General features: G+C 46.3%; 1 pseudogene; it reads left to right on the forward strand.

Annotated features, from left to right (window-relative positions):
• The first annotated feature begins 1,123 nt into the window (after positions 1 to 1,123).
• Positions 1,124 to 6,407, forward strand: LOC105808428 (annotated as a pseudogene).
• The last annotated feature ends 762 nt before the right edge of the window (positions 6,408 to 7,169 follow it).

The raw sequence follows: 7,169 nt of genomic DNA on the forward strand, positions 1-7,169 counted from the left end.
AGACCAGCCTGAGCAAGAGCGAGACCCATCTGTACTAAAAATAGAAAAATTAGCCGGGTGTGGTGGTGCACATCTGTAGTTCCAGCTGCTCGGGAGGCTGAGGCAGGAGAATTGCTTGACCCCAGGGTTTTGAGGTTGCTGTGAGCTAGGCTGATGCCACAGCACTCTACCCAGGGTGGCAGAGTAAGACTCTGTCTCAAAAAAAAAAAAAAAAAAAGACAGTAAGAATTTATTGTATCTTTTGATTTCTGTGGGTCAGAAATTCAGATAAGGGACAGTGGGGACAGTATGTCTCTGCTCACTATATCTGGAGTTGCAGCTGGAAGAGTTGAAGTCAGGAGGCTGGAAGATACACTTCCCCGGTAGCTCACATGGCTGCCAAGTTGGAAGTTGGTTCTTTTTTTTTTTTTTTAGAGACAGGGTCTTGCTCTAACACTATGTTAGGTGTTCTACAAACATCATCTCTTTTAATCTTGTCAAAATCTTGTCTTAGAAAAGAAGGTACGATTAGCTCCGTTTTACAGCTGAAGAAAGTGAGATTCAAAAGGCTAAGCCACTTCATAGCTAGTTAGTAACGAAACCAGAATTGAAATCCAGGACTCCCTGGCTCTTTTTTCTCTGCCATACTGCCTCTCTGTCTATATGAGTCAGGGTTCTCCAGAGAACCAGTAGGAGATTTATATACACACACACACACACACACACACACACAGAATTAATCATAAGGAATTAGCTCATGCAATTATAGAGGCTGACAAGTCCCAAGATCTGCAGTCAGCAAGCTGGAGACCCAGGAAAGCCGATGATGTACTTCTAGTTGGAGTCTGAACGACTGAGCACCAGGACAGCAGATGGTATAAATTCTAGGCTGGGACATGGGAGGATGGGGCAGGAGAAGACCAATGCCCAGGCTTAAATAATCAGGCAGACTGTTTCCTTGTACTTAACCTTTTTGTTCTATTCAGGTTCTCAATTGACTGGATGGGTCCACCCACAGTAGGGAGAGCCATCTGCTTCCCCCAGTCTACCGATTCAAATGTTAATCTAAGCCCAAAACACCCTCACACCTTCCACTCTCTCTTCCTAGCCCTGCAGAGGTGGCAGCCATCTCCTATTCGGCATCATGGCTGTTCTCAGACCTCTTGTGGAGCCCAAGATGGTCAAAAAGAGGACCAAGAAGTTTGTCCAGCACCAGTGAGACTGATACGTCAAAATTAAGCATAACTGGCGGAAACCCAGAGGTACTGACAACAGAGATCGGAGAAGATTCAAGGCCAGATCTTGATGCCCAACATTGGTTATGGGAGCAACAAGAAAACAAAGCACGGACTGCCCAGTGGCTTCTGGAATTTCCTGGTCCACAACATCAAGGAGCAGAAAGTGCTGATGTGCAACAAATTTTACCGTGCGGAGATTGCTCACAATGTTTCCTCCAAGAACCAAAACGCCCCTGTGGAAAGAGCAGCCCAGCTGGCCATCAGCGCCACCAATCCCAATGCCAGGCTGCACAGCAAGGAAAATGCACAGACATATTTGTGTTTAAATAAAACCATAAAAACTGAAAAAAAAAAAAACCTCACAGAAACACCTAGAATAATATTTGACCAAATATCTGGGCACCCCATGGCCCAGTCAAGTTGACACATAAAATTAACCATCACACTATCCTCCACGTACTCAACTGGTCTTATCCTTGGACATTTTTAGCTTGCAGTACCAGTTTTACTCTCATCTGTCTTCAATTTTATGCTTTAAGGAGTCCTGCCCTCACCCATACATAATTTATGTATTTTTGTAATTTTATTGATGTTGATAATATCTACTCTTAAATTTGGTGGGGGGAAAATAGGTAGAAGAAAAGACATGTCAGGATGTCCTAGTTCACAATACTTTTTGTTGATAGAGTTTGGGAGAAAAATCAATAAAAAATACCTTAATGGGAAAATATTTTAATAGTCTAGGGCAATGGTTCTTAAACTGTAAAGTACAACAGAATCACCATGGGCTTGTTAAAACATAGATATCTAGGCCCCACTCTCAGAGTTTCTAGTTCAGTATGTCTGGGATAGGACCTGAGTATTTGCATTTCTAACAAGTTCCCCAGTGTTCCTGATTCTGCTGATCAAAGACCACATTTTGAGTAGGAAAGTGCTAGGGAAAAGAGCCTGTCTATAATATGCCCAGAATTGACATGGCACTCAGGGACCCATATTTCTTCTATCTTGGTATTTGACCATTCTATGCCACCTCACAGTCCAAGATGGCTGCCTAAGCTCCAGCCATCAAAACTAGATTCCAAGCAAACATTAGAAGGAACAGGGAAAGAAAGGCAAGACCGGTCTTTTTAAGGATATGTCCTACTCCCCAGAAATTGCATGCAAGAATTCCATTTACATTCCATTGGCCAGAACTTCATCACATGGTCACATCTAGCTGCAAAGGAAGCTGGAAAATATAGGGTTTTGTTTTTTTTTTCTCCAGGAGGCCATGCACCCAGCTAAAATTCTATTACTTTTAATTGTGGGGCAGGAGTGGAGGGTAGTATTTAGGGACAACTAATGACCTCTGCCATGGAGCTCTTCTAGTTTCTTTGGAACAGGAAACAATTCTTACCCTATGTCAGTATGTAACCTGGGCCTACCTTCCCTTCTGAGTCAGAGGCACAGTCCACACAGCTTAATAAATAGGATTTAGAGCCTTGTAAAGCCTGGTGACTAAGTGATTAGTGGCCTGGCCTAAGTCACATGTTCCCACTACTAACAATACGCTGGAAGGATGAAGATGAAACTCAAATGCCAGGCATGGGCATTTACATGCTCCCTATCACTGGCGTGGTTAATTGGCTATCCTGCTAACTGGCAGAGGTTTGCATTTCCTTTGGCTCATGCACCTTTTGAAATCCAGTAAGGACCAGACGTCAGCAACTTTGGGGGGTGGGGCAGATGTACTTTTGAGGAAAGACCTGGAACTCCAGCAATGCACATAATTATACTTGTTCAATTTTAGAGAGGACATAGAATAAATAAGCTTTTAACAATCCCCATAACTGTGCCAGACTACAGAGGTTTTCTCGCCCACCAGCCCTGGGCTCCAAGGTGGAGGATGGGCCTTCGTAGACTCCACTGCTAAAAGGAGAAGGGAGGGAACATTAGACAGGCTTTTGTGGGAAACAGAATGCTACCGGGAGTCCAAGCCCAAACAGACATTTTCTTCGAGTGCTTGACTCAGTGGTTTAATTTTTAAATACAGCTATAGTGGGTAGAACTGAGATTCAAAAAGAAATTGCCCTTCCCTGATTAACCCTTCTAGCCACTGGGTGCCACTATTGATTTGTTCAGTTAACCAAAATGCAAAACTGCTTTACTATGGGGTGGGGGATGGATATTCTCAACGTAGATTACTTTGGTAAAGCAGGAAATGAAAGTTCGACAAAAAAAAAAAAAAGTCTGTGTGTGTATATGTATTCCCTTAGATGTATGTTGGTTATTTTTTTTCTCCCGACTTCCTCTCACCAGACGACATATTTTTATTTCTCTGTAGTATCTCCTCCTTGATCTTTCTCTCTTAATGAATTTCAGAGTAATGCTTTAAGTACCGCTTCAAAAAATTATGTTTCCTAAAGTCCCTGACAGCTTTCATAAAAAGAGAAATATGCACAAACTCTACTGCTCCATGACGTTTGCAGTAATTTATATACAATGTCATCATCATCAATACGAATGTTTACGAAGTGCCTACTATGTGCTCGGGGCTGGGGAATATAAAAATAAACAGGCTTCCTGCCAGCAAGGGTTTTATACTTTCTCTACTAATGGGAATATGACATATAGTCAAGAATACAAAGTAAGTAGGTAGGTAGGTAATTAACTGTGCTCAAAACTAGGGATTGCCTATCCAGTGATTAATTCTCTCCTTCTATGCCTCCAACTCCCTTCCTTCTTCTCCAGTGGCTAAACTCAAACTTTATTCTGGTGCTCCCCCTCCTATGTGATCAGGGAAGGTGACCCCTCCCAAGTCCTACGGGGGTGAATCGTGCTTGGTCTAAGCCAACCATGGTGGCCTCATATCTCTTACCAAAGACTTGTTGAGCACGATCATGTGACCCAGTCCTAGACAATGGGACCTTGAGTAAAATCCACTAATCCAATACTCACAGAGAAGGAAGAGCCAATTTCTCTAAGCTGAACATGTGATGCCTGGAACTCCTTCAGTCCCTCAGTCCTCTTTAGACCTTGAAGAGGGTCACCTCCAATGAGCCAAGGCCAGCAGAGCAAAGATGGAAAGCCCCTCACTTGCTACACCCATCGGGAACTGTTGTGCCTCAGGAGTTTTTTTGAGGATAATAGTCCCCTTTTGTTTAAGCCACTTTGAGTTGGATCTTCTGGTGTCTTGTAGCTGAAGGTGCCCCATCTAATGCCATGACTGTATATACCAGCAGCTTTACATATGTTAGCTCATCCAATCTTCCATCTACCTGTGAGGAAGACATTATTAAAGCCCACTGGAGAAATGAAGCAACGGAGTCTGGAGTCAAGGTCACACTGGTGGAGCCATATTTTAAACACGATAAGTGTCCCATAAATGTATGATGGGAAAATGGCCAACCAAGCATGGGGTGCAGCTGAGTGGCTGAAGGGCACAGTCCATCTTGGGGCCCAGAAACCCAACCCTATGCGGAGGACACCCTGTCCCGATCCTCAGACCATCCATCCCTTCACTCCCCAGCTGAAGCATCTTCAAATTCATCCCAAACAGCTTTTTGTGTTTCATCAAAAATCCCCTAATCGAAATCCAGATTGAAGACTGCTCTTACAGCCAGGAACTCCTTCCTAAGCTCTAACCTCAGCTTCCCCTCTCGGAATGCGGTTTGGTCCCTGACCCCAGCACGCGACAGCCCTGCCCTCTTGCTCCTCTTTAGAGCGCCCTTGGACTCAGCACCCTGCCCTCCAGGCAGAGCCTCGACTATGAAAAACAATCTCATCCCAGACGAAGGCTGCCCAGCTCCGTGTGGCCCTGTGCGCTGAAAGTCAGGGAGCTCGCTTGCAGGCGTCCTTCATGCTCCCTAGTCAAATGGAAAGCCACACCGCAAAGCGCTGCTCACGCTTTCCTTTCTTTTACTCGGTGTCCATTACATTAGGGCACTGACTGTTCAGCAGGCACATTTCTCCCTGGCTCGCCACGCAGCTCGGAACCTGGGACTCGCCTGGCGTGCTCGGCAGCAGATCACTGCCAGCTTCCCGAGGGCGGTGTTCTAGGTGAGGAAAATCGCTCCCGAGATTGCTTAAGGCCCCTGGGGAAATGACAAGGGGAAATTAATCTTCCATTGCTAATCTTCCCACGCGGACGTTGCCTGCAGGAGATCGCCTGGCTCCTGTGGGGACCCCAGATCCCTCCACACTGCCAATAGACAGGAGGCAAGACAGAGATTGAAAGGAGGCACAGTTTGTGAATCTCACAGACCCCGTGTCTATGTGACAGAATGCCCCACCGGTTTGGTCCAGATCACTGATATTTGACATCGAGTGTCCACCTACACCTAACCCTCCGTGCCCATGGGATCTGCACCCTGCTCCGGGCTCAGCTTCCATCCGCTCCAGCGACCCACCCCCTTCCCACTATGAGGCCTTGACCTTGGCTGGACCCTCTGCCTGGAACACTTAGTTGTCACAGGTGTAATGACTTTAATATCTGTGTCCCTACTAGGCCACAAAGGCAGATACCTTATCTTTTTTTTTTTTTGAGACAGAGTCTCACTGTGTTGCCTGGGCTACAGTGCCGTGGCGTCATCCTAGCTCACAGCAACCTCCAACTCCTGGGCTCAAGCGATCCTCCTGCCTCAGCCTCCCAAGTAGCTGGGACTACAGGCATGCGCCGCCATGCCCAGCTAATTTTTCTATTTTTAGTAAACATGGGGTCTCGCTTTTGCTCAGGCTGGTCTTGAACTCGTGATCTCAAGTGATCCTCCCACCTTGGCCTCCCAGAGTGCTAGGATTACAGGCATGAGCCACCGCGCCCAGCAACCTTATCTATCTTGTTTGCCTCTGTATGTCCAGTGCCTAGCACAGTGCCTGGTACATGCTAAGTACTCACAAATAGGTGTTAAATGAAGGGAACCATTCCTGCAGGTTAGGATGTGTAGAGCACTGTGGAGATGAAGAATGAACACACAACTGCCATCATCATTATCATCATCATCATAATTAGTCTACTTAATATGCACCAGTGGCCCCAAGGACTATATGTGATTATTCTCTCCATTTTAGAGGAAGAAAATGAGGCACAAAGAGGTTAAGTAACTTGCTCCATCCAACCTGATTGGTTCCAGAACATATGCTCTTAATCCCTATGCTATAGTGCCTCTCTGATTATAGGCTGTCTTGGGTGGCTTCATGGGCGTCCCCAGCTAGACTGTATCCTGTTTTAGGGCAGGACAGGTCGTCTGTTTCCTTGGTATTTTCCCTAGCTCAGAGCAATCTGGGTTCTCAGTAAATACTAGTTAACAATCGTACACAACTCAGTCCAAAAGAGCCAGAAGCCTGGTTTTCGCGGCCTTGCCTTCTAAGACAAAACAAGACAGAAAGTGAAAAAGAAACATCGATCACTGGGGAATCGGGGAATTGTCCTCACGGTGCGGATAGATCATTTTCATTTTCCTTCAGAGCGGTCTCTCTTTGTGAAACTGAAGTGAAAAAGAAGGCAGTGGGAGTTGGAGAGTGAGTGAAGCAGGCCTGAGTCCACAGACTTGCGGGTGGCCGCTGCAGGCCTTGCACTTGGAGCCGGAGAAGGCAGGAGGCAGCAGACCTCCAACCCTGCCAGTCGCCCTGACGCAGTGTCCCCAGGGGCCTCGCCCGTCCTGCTAGGGAAATGCCTAGAATTCTCAGAGGACAGGGAGGGAAACTGGGAGTTGGCAGCCAAGGGGAGGCTGCGCTGTACTTGCTTGTCACAGAGAAGCCTGACTCCCTGGCCCTACGACTCGCGAATCTGTGAAGCAGCCTCCACTGACTGTGGCACCCTGACCAACTGTACTAGTTAAGAATGTGTTAGGGTGCAAGTAACCAAGAACTCAGTGAACAGCATCCCACACAAACGAGGGTTACTCTTCTCACAAAAGAAGTCACGAATTAGATGTCTATAGATGTGAGTTCGGTAACTTAAAACAAAATGGAGGT

The sequence above is a fragment of the Propithecus coquereli genome, unplaced genomic scaffold, assembly GCF_000956105.1.
Source record: "Propithecus coquereli isolate 6110/MARCELLA unplaced genomic scaffold, Pcoq_1.0 Scaffold173, whole genome shotgun sequence".
Classification (NCBI taxonomy): domain Eukaryota; kingdom Metazoa; phylum Chordata; class Mammalia; order Primates; family Indriidae; genus Propithecus; species Propithecus coquereli.